A 7053-nucleotide genomic window follows, 5' to 3' on the forward strand; every position below is an offset into this window, starting at 1 on the left:
CCCCGCCGCGGCCTCTGCCCTCGGCACCCCCCCCCCCGCCCTTTGTTCCACCGAAGCCCCCGGGTCAGACCCTTGCCTTGGGGACGCAGTTCCGGAGGGGACACCTCCCTCCTCGCCCCCCTCCGCCTCAGCGGCCTCGTCGGGGGAACCACCCCGCGGGCGCCCCCCATCTTGGCTCTGCTGCTGGCAGGGGTGCGGGGTGGGAGACTGGGGCGCCGCGCCGCGCCGCGCGGGGGCCCCCCTCGGGGTCGCTTGTGCTCAGGGGGGCCAGCGGAGCTCTTGGGGACCGGCTCCCCGGCTGGGAAGGTAGGAAGGTCTCGGGTCATCAGCCCGTTGTCGTCCAGCCCTCTCCTCCAGTCCGCCTGCCAGAACTCCAGAAAGGAGAAATTTAGGGAAAAGTTGAAGTGCTCTGCTGTCCTGGCATTTTTCCCCGCTGGCTGGCTGTGTGAGTGAGAAAATTGTTGTAGGAGTTATTTTGCCACTTGCATCATTGATGGTAATTACAGATTACTGTAATTAAAAATCCTCAGAACATATCAAGAGGATGAAATCTTCGAAATCTGGGTGATAAACAGAACGTACCGTGCTAGTATTCCTTTTGGAGTTTGTGATCAAAGAAGTATTTCTGACAAATGCAAGGTGGTAACGCAAGATGTTAACTTTGAGGGACACAGGGGCGGGGGGGGGGGGGGCGGGGAGGGATACTTCAGTGTTTTCTTTGCACCTTTTCTGTAAGTGTGAAATTGTTGCGAAACAAAATATTTATTAGGAAAAAAGTAAATCGCACCCAACCCAACCATCTACGGCAGATCAGTAAATCCAGATGAGAGATAATCCATTCCAGTTTTATAATTATTTGTCAAGGATCATTTTATTTAAGTGTGCTCTGTTTCTGATTTGGGAAGGTTAGATGTTGTGTAGGGGATATCTTAAATGGATTAATCTTGGGTTGTAGAATGTGCAGTTAAATTAATCACTTGAAGTATGTTTCAGAAGTCTTTCCAGAGATCACTAATGAAGAGTTTAAGACTTAACCAAAGGCAGTGATGGGCCTTTAGGGAGAGCAACTGCCTGACTGTCATATGAGGAAGTAGTCCTAAGTCAGGCAACTGGTGACTGTTTATTTCTTGACTTATGGTTTAGATAAGGCAAATTTCCAAAGCTAAAATTTTGGCCCTAGGCGCACTTTGGAAATGCAAGACACCTCCAGGGTGATCCCAAACAAAACCATTTGCAAAAAATATTTTCTGTTGCCTATACAAATTTGGGATGGGGGTGGGAGAAGGAGAGAAGCTGAAAAACTAGCATTACTGGAATTGAATGAGCCAAGTGCTGTCATAATCTTCTGGAAGTAGCTATTACACTATTAATAATAGCTTAGCAGCGCACCAGTAAATCACCCCAAGATACCACTGATTCAGTGGCTGTTATACTCTGCTCCTAATGGTGTAGGGAATGCCTTTTTGTGCATTTATTTATTTATTGTGAATTTGAGATTTGTACACACAGCCTTCATTTTTAAATAAACGTCATTATGTTTGTTTTGTGTTTGAATAGTATACCCCCCTCAAAACTGCTTTGCCTACTAAATGTAATCAGTATTTGGATTTTATGCCTAGACATGAGTTTAAAACACTGGCTTTGAAATAAGACTGAATTTTGAGGATAAATTCAGTTGTTGGCCCATGTTCCCACACCTTTTCAAAGATGTTCTTCTTTTAAAAAATCTATGTCTGTTTCTAAAGGGCCTGCCTGCCAAAACCCTAACCTTTGTTGATTACTTGAAAAGATAATCAATCTCTCTACATTCACTTTTAGAGTAGGTAGGTCACCTTTAGGCCATTTACATATTTCATTTGTGTGTTGCAATGAGAGCTGATCCTTAAATTTGCTTGTTAGAATACTGATAATTCAGAGTAGTTTTGAACATTAACAATTTTTTTTCCCTTAAAAAAAAACCAACAACTTCATTTTGCTGGAGTTTGTGTTCCGCTTTTTCTCCTTATTGACTTGTTAAATAGTACCAACTGAAAAGTTGTTGAGACTGTTGACATTTCAAGTTTTTGGAATCAGTAATGTTTGTTTTAATCTTTAAAACTGAATCTTCTGTCAGACTTTACTAAGATCTCTGTTGATTTTTCTGGATTTTTCTCACCCAACTACAGTGTTAAAATGAAACCGTTTTTGCCCAGTGTGAAAATCTAGTAAAGAGTTTTAAAAACAGATTTCCCACCTATTTTCTTAAAAAGCTCTTTTTGTTCAGTGGCCTTATTTATTGTTGTGGATTCTTAAGTGTTTATCTCTAAGATAAACAGTTAACTCCCATGCCAGAAAATTATGCCTGCTTATTGATTTACAGCCCCCTTTGGCCACATTCCATGCTCAATCTGGTGGTAATCAGTAGAATATTCTAACTTTCTCATATACCCCCGAGGATTAAACGAAGTCGCTCTTTTCTTTCCGCCTCCTCCTCCTCTCTCCCTGGTTTGTGGGTAGGAAAGGTTTTAAGGCCTGGTATCAACAGGAGAAAGAGGGAAGTAACATGTAGCAGCACGATGCTTGAACCAGGTCTACTCTCTTTAAGAGGGTACAGTCCTGACTGCAGATGTCTGAGGAGAATGAACGTTCTGTTTTGCCTCACTTTGTCCTTGTGTTTGTTTGCTTAGGTATTTGAATAGCCTGGCATTTTCTTGGAGTGTTTTGTTTTGTTTTGCCAAGTTATATATCCTGGGTCACGTGTGCAGGTTAACTGTACGTTCCCTGGCTCCCCAGTCCCGTATATCTTACCTGGGGGCCCCGTCGGTGTGCATTCAGGTGGCTTGTCTCCTGGTCTCGCCTTGGTGCCCTTTGCTGGGGTGGGTCATTGGGCTCTTTTACTGGAATATCAAGGAATTGATTGTTTGGGTCTTTTAAAAATTAGCTTATGGTGCCTTGCAGTAAAAAGTGTGAGATTTAGCCGTATGTGTGTTTTTAATCTCTCCGAAGCAAACGGCCAGTCTTAGTTCTTCAGAATGAAGCCCTTTATCCACAGCGGCGCCCCTACACTAGTGAGGACGAAGCCTGGAAGTCTTTCCTGGAGAACCCTCTCACCGCGGCAACCAAGGCGATGATGAGCATCAATGGAGACGAAGACAGTGCGGCCGCCCTGGGCTTGCTCTATGACTATTACAAGGTAGATGTGCCTCCTCTTTCAAAAACCTAACAACCGTCCGAGATGCACTTGATTCAACAGCATATAAAACAGTAATTTGCTGGTAGAATGTAAAGCAAGTTGCGTCTCTAGTGACTATAAATAGTTTAATGAGTGCTTTGACTTACTGTGGTTCAAAGCCGAAAACCTACGATCATTGAATCAAAGGGTTGTTTTTAAAATGGGTGAAGTAGCCAGCTGCTCTAGCTCGATCTGGAGGGTGAAGCTACTATAAAAGAAGATGGGAGATGTGTCTTACTGAGACTGAACGTTTTACCAAAGGGACTTCGTAGTGCCCCGAAGAGTAGACAGTGGTTCATTTCCCTGTGCTCTAACCTTTATTCTGATGTGATCAGAATGATTTCCTCGCCTTACGTGATAACATAGAGCCTTTGATTTGACTGAAGGATTCATGAAGGAAAGCTGTTCTTCTAGTCTTGGACTTTCTACTTCTAAGATCAGAATATGTTCTGTTTCTATTTCAATGGATTAGTCTTAAATATAACCTCTTCTGTGCTTGGAGTTTTGTGTGATGTTCCTATCTGAAGATCTGTGTCCTCGTCACTGGTCACCACTTACTGGTTTCCTCTGTCACGCTAAGCATGTTACTGCCATGTGTGTTATTTCTGATCTCTCCAGAAAGCCTGCAAAATATGCAGTGTGACCGCTGTTTTGCAAATAGGAAAAAATTAAGTTCTCAGGTCACACAACTAGCATGTGTTGCAGGATTTGAGGCCTGGTCTGGATTACGCTAAAGTCATCCTCTTCGGCATGCCGTGCTATCTCCCATGGAATGTCCTTTGCTTGCTAGACTCGTTGGCGTTCTTTCTGCTCAATAGTAGTATGTGGTGATGGCTCTATGTCACAGTTGATTTTTGTCATATTTTTGTTTTTAAAACTTCCAGACATAGAGAAAACTTCAATTTAATCAGATGATTAACTCTCAGATAATTTCACCTGGATTCACTAGTTGCTTATGGTTTGTTACATTCTGGCATCGTATTCTTTCCTGAAGATAAGAAATGCAGAGGGCGGGGGTGCCTGGGTCGCTCAGTCGGTTAAGCAGCTGCCTTCAGGGTCCTGGGATCCAACTTCCTGTGGGGCCCCCACAGGAAGGAACTCTGTTTCTCCCTCCCTCTGCCTGCAATTCCCCATGCTTATGCTCTCTCTCTCTCTTTCCGTGTGTGTGTGTGTGTGTGTGTGTTAAGTAAATAAATAAACTCTTTAAAAAAATGCAGAGGGAAAAAAACAAAGAAGATGGCTTGATCATGATTACCAAATTAGGGCGGGACGTAAACAAACGATTTCATTATTTTCTGGTCTGAGGCCGCGTGTCCAGCTTGTTGTGATTGAGAGACTGGGGTAAGTTTTGGTTTTTTTCCTTTAAATATGAAGTGAAACTTGTGCAGTAACTAATGACGCTGGGCGATCTCTTTGCCTGGGAAGGAGAGCCGAAGAATTCCTTCGAAGTGGAACTTACGATAAATCTCTTCTTCTCAAGTCCTGTTTTCTTGACTCAGTGTAAAAATCACAAGTTCCTAAGTTTGAAGTACATCTTTTTAACTGAAACTTTTTGAAAATGGGAGAAAACAAACAAGTTCAGTGCCAGAAAGACTGATGTAATGATTCTGATTGCAGGGGTTGTATGTGTATGTATTTTAAGTAAAGGGTCCTAAAAGTATTTTACATCTTAGGAGGAGATCAGTCATTATGTCTGTCCATTAGGGGTGACAGTCTTAGTACTAATATGTCAGGTTTCTTATGACAGGTGTAGCATTCTTTTCTTTTTTAAATGAACTGATTTGTTTCAGTTCTTTGGATATAACCATCTGTCTTTTTTACACAATAACTGTTTGAGTACACTCCACTCCCAGTGTAGAGCCTGACCTGGGGCTTGAACTCACAACGCTTAGATCAAGACCTGAGTTGAGATCAAGAGTCAGATGCTTAACGGACTCAGCCACCCAGGCACCCTCTTTGATGAAGATTTAAATAACTTCAGTGAAGATTTAAAAACACATTTGTTAACACATGAAATAATTTATTTTGTGTTTAAAGGTAAATATATCCATAGGTTCGCATTGGAAACAGTTTCAAACATTTAGCAGTTTTGGAGCACATGTTTGGAATTACTCTCCAGCAGGTTGATGTCTAGGGTACACATGTATAATGTTAGCCTGTTTTCAACTCCTGTGTAAAGAAGAACAGAATCAAGAAAAGCATAGAACAAACTGAGTTCAGTTTGTCCTCTGGGTTCCAGATAATGTGAATCCCAGTGTATTTGAAGAAATTTATCATTTGAGGCCAGCACTTGGATCTTGGAAATGAACTGTTAGCATGGCTGAGTCTTTCGATTGTGCCTTTGATCTGAAAGGAAGAGTAACAGAAGGGCGAGAGCACTGGGAGGCCGGTTGTGTTTTCAGTAGCTGCTTTATTCCGTAGCGTAGATAAATGGTAAAAACAAGCCAGAGGTATTTTTTTTTAAGAGATGAAATCCAAACTCAATGACAGAGTGAATTCGGGATGCCCTGGGTTAATTTGGCAATGAAGGAATCGTCAGTTTTTACATGTTAACCTCGTGACAAGATGTGTAAGCTCTTGAGGGCAGACACGGTCTCACTCGGCGCGGATGCCCACAGCCGGGCGATCAAGTAGACTTATCAGTGGTTGAACTCCACTGAAAAGAGGCTGCATCTGTATTTCACTAAGTGAGAACTCAATTGTGTCTTGTTTGTTAATATCTAAGGTTCCAAGAGAGAGGAGGTCATCGACAGCAAAGCCAGATGTCGAGCCCCCAGAGCCAGATCACAGCAAAAGGTAATGTCTCCTAGAAAGCGTGAAATGGTACTGTATTGTATTTTCACGGGTTTCTGCCAAAAATAAAGTGGGGGTTCAAATGGAAAAGATTTAGTGGAAGAGATGGGTGGTAATTATGATTCTGTTCTGAGACGTTGCCAGTTTCTTTAGACAATACTTGCCTTTTCTGCATGCTTGCTTTGCCTGTGGAGGGATGTTTTTAGTGATGATGTAAGCGAACTGTTCTCTTATTTGTCTGAGTTTCTCTTAAGAAGGGTGTGGCATTTGATGCAAAGGTGGGGGTCCTTTAAAAAAGATTATGTACCAATGATCTTGAATAGTGGCCTGAGTAAAACTTAATGAAGCAGCTATATTCCAGACTCCTGTTGAAGTTATTTTAGGTTATTTAGGTTAAAACTTTCAGAGCATTAAGGCTTGACTTTATAGCCGTGAAAACTAATCTGCACACAACTTGTAAATTTCCCTGTGCTCTATTAGCAGAAGAAATAAATATTTATTTATTTATTTATTTATTTGTATTATTTATTTATTTGTCTATTTATTTATTTATTTAGAAAGCGCGAGAAGGGTGGGACAGAGGGAGAGAGAATCATAAGCAGACTCCACACCTAGCCTGGAGCCCAACAAGGGCTCAATCTCATAATTCTGAGATCATAACCTGAATTGAAATCAAGAGTCAGACGCATCACTGACTAAGCCTCGTAAGGCTCCCCGGAAGTAAAATATCTTTAAAGAAAGTATGATCACTCAGAATCCCACTGTCTCTATGATTTCTTTATTTACTGTTTGGGTATGTGCGTACATTCTATGTGGTTGTGGTTTAATAGGTTGTGTTCTACTTTCCATAAGTGTTTTCCATGTTGCTAATTTAATCTTGAGAATTACCCTTTGGAGAAGATCTTAAGGTTTTTTTGTTTGTTTGTTTGTTTGTTTTTACTGTTAATTTTTATTATGGCTCTTTTCAAATAACAAAAGTTGAGAAATAATATAAGCCTATATATGTATGATTACTAGCTTCAGCAGTTACTAACATAATGCTTCTTGTT

General features: G+C 41.5%; 1 pseudogene across 1 annotated transcript; it reads left to right on the forward strand.

The window, feature by feature from the left end:
• The first annotated feature begins 131 nt into the window (after window positions 1–131).
• On the forward strand, window positions 132–6007 carry LOC309858684 (grainyhead-like protein 1 homolog pseudogene; annotated as a pseudogene). The gene is made up of 3 exons (XR_014316652.1): window positions 132–306; window positions 2986–3172; window positions 5937–6007. The product of XR_014316652.1 is annotated as a grainyhead-like protein 1 homolog pseudogene (transcript).
• The last annotated feature ends 1046 nt before the right edge of the window (window positions 6008–7053 follow it).

This window comes from Mustela nivalis (genome assembly GCF_964662115.1).
Source record: "Mustela nivalis genome assembly, contig: HAP1_SCAFFOLD_3248, whole genome shotgun sequence".
NCBI classification, from domain to species: Eukaryota; Metazoa; Chordata; class Mammalia; order Carnivora; family Mustelidae; genus Mustela; species Mustela nivalis.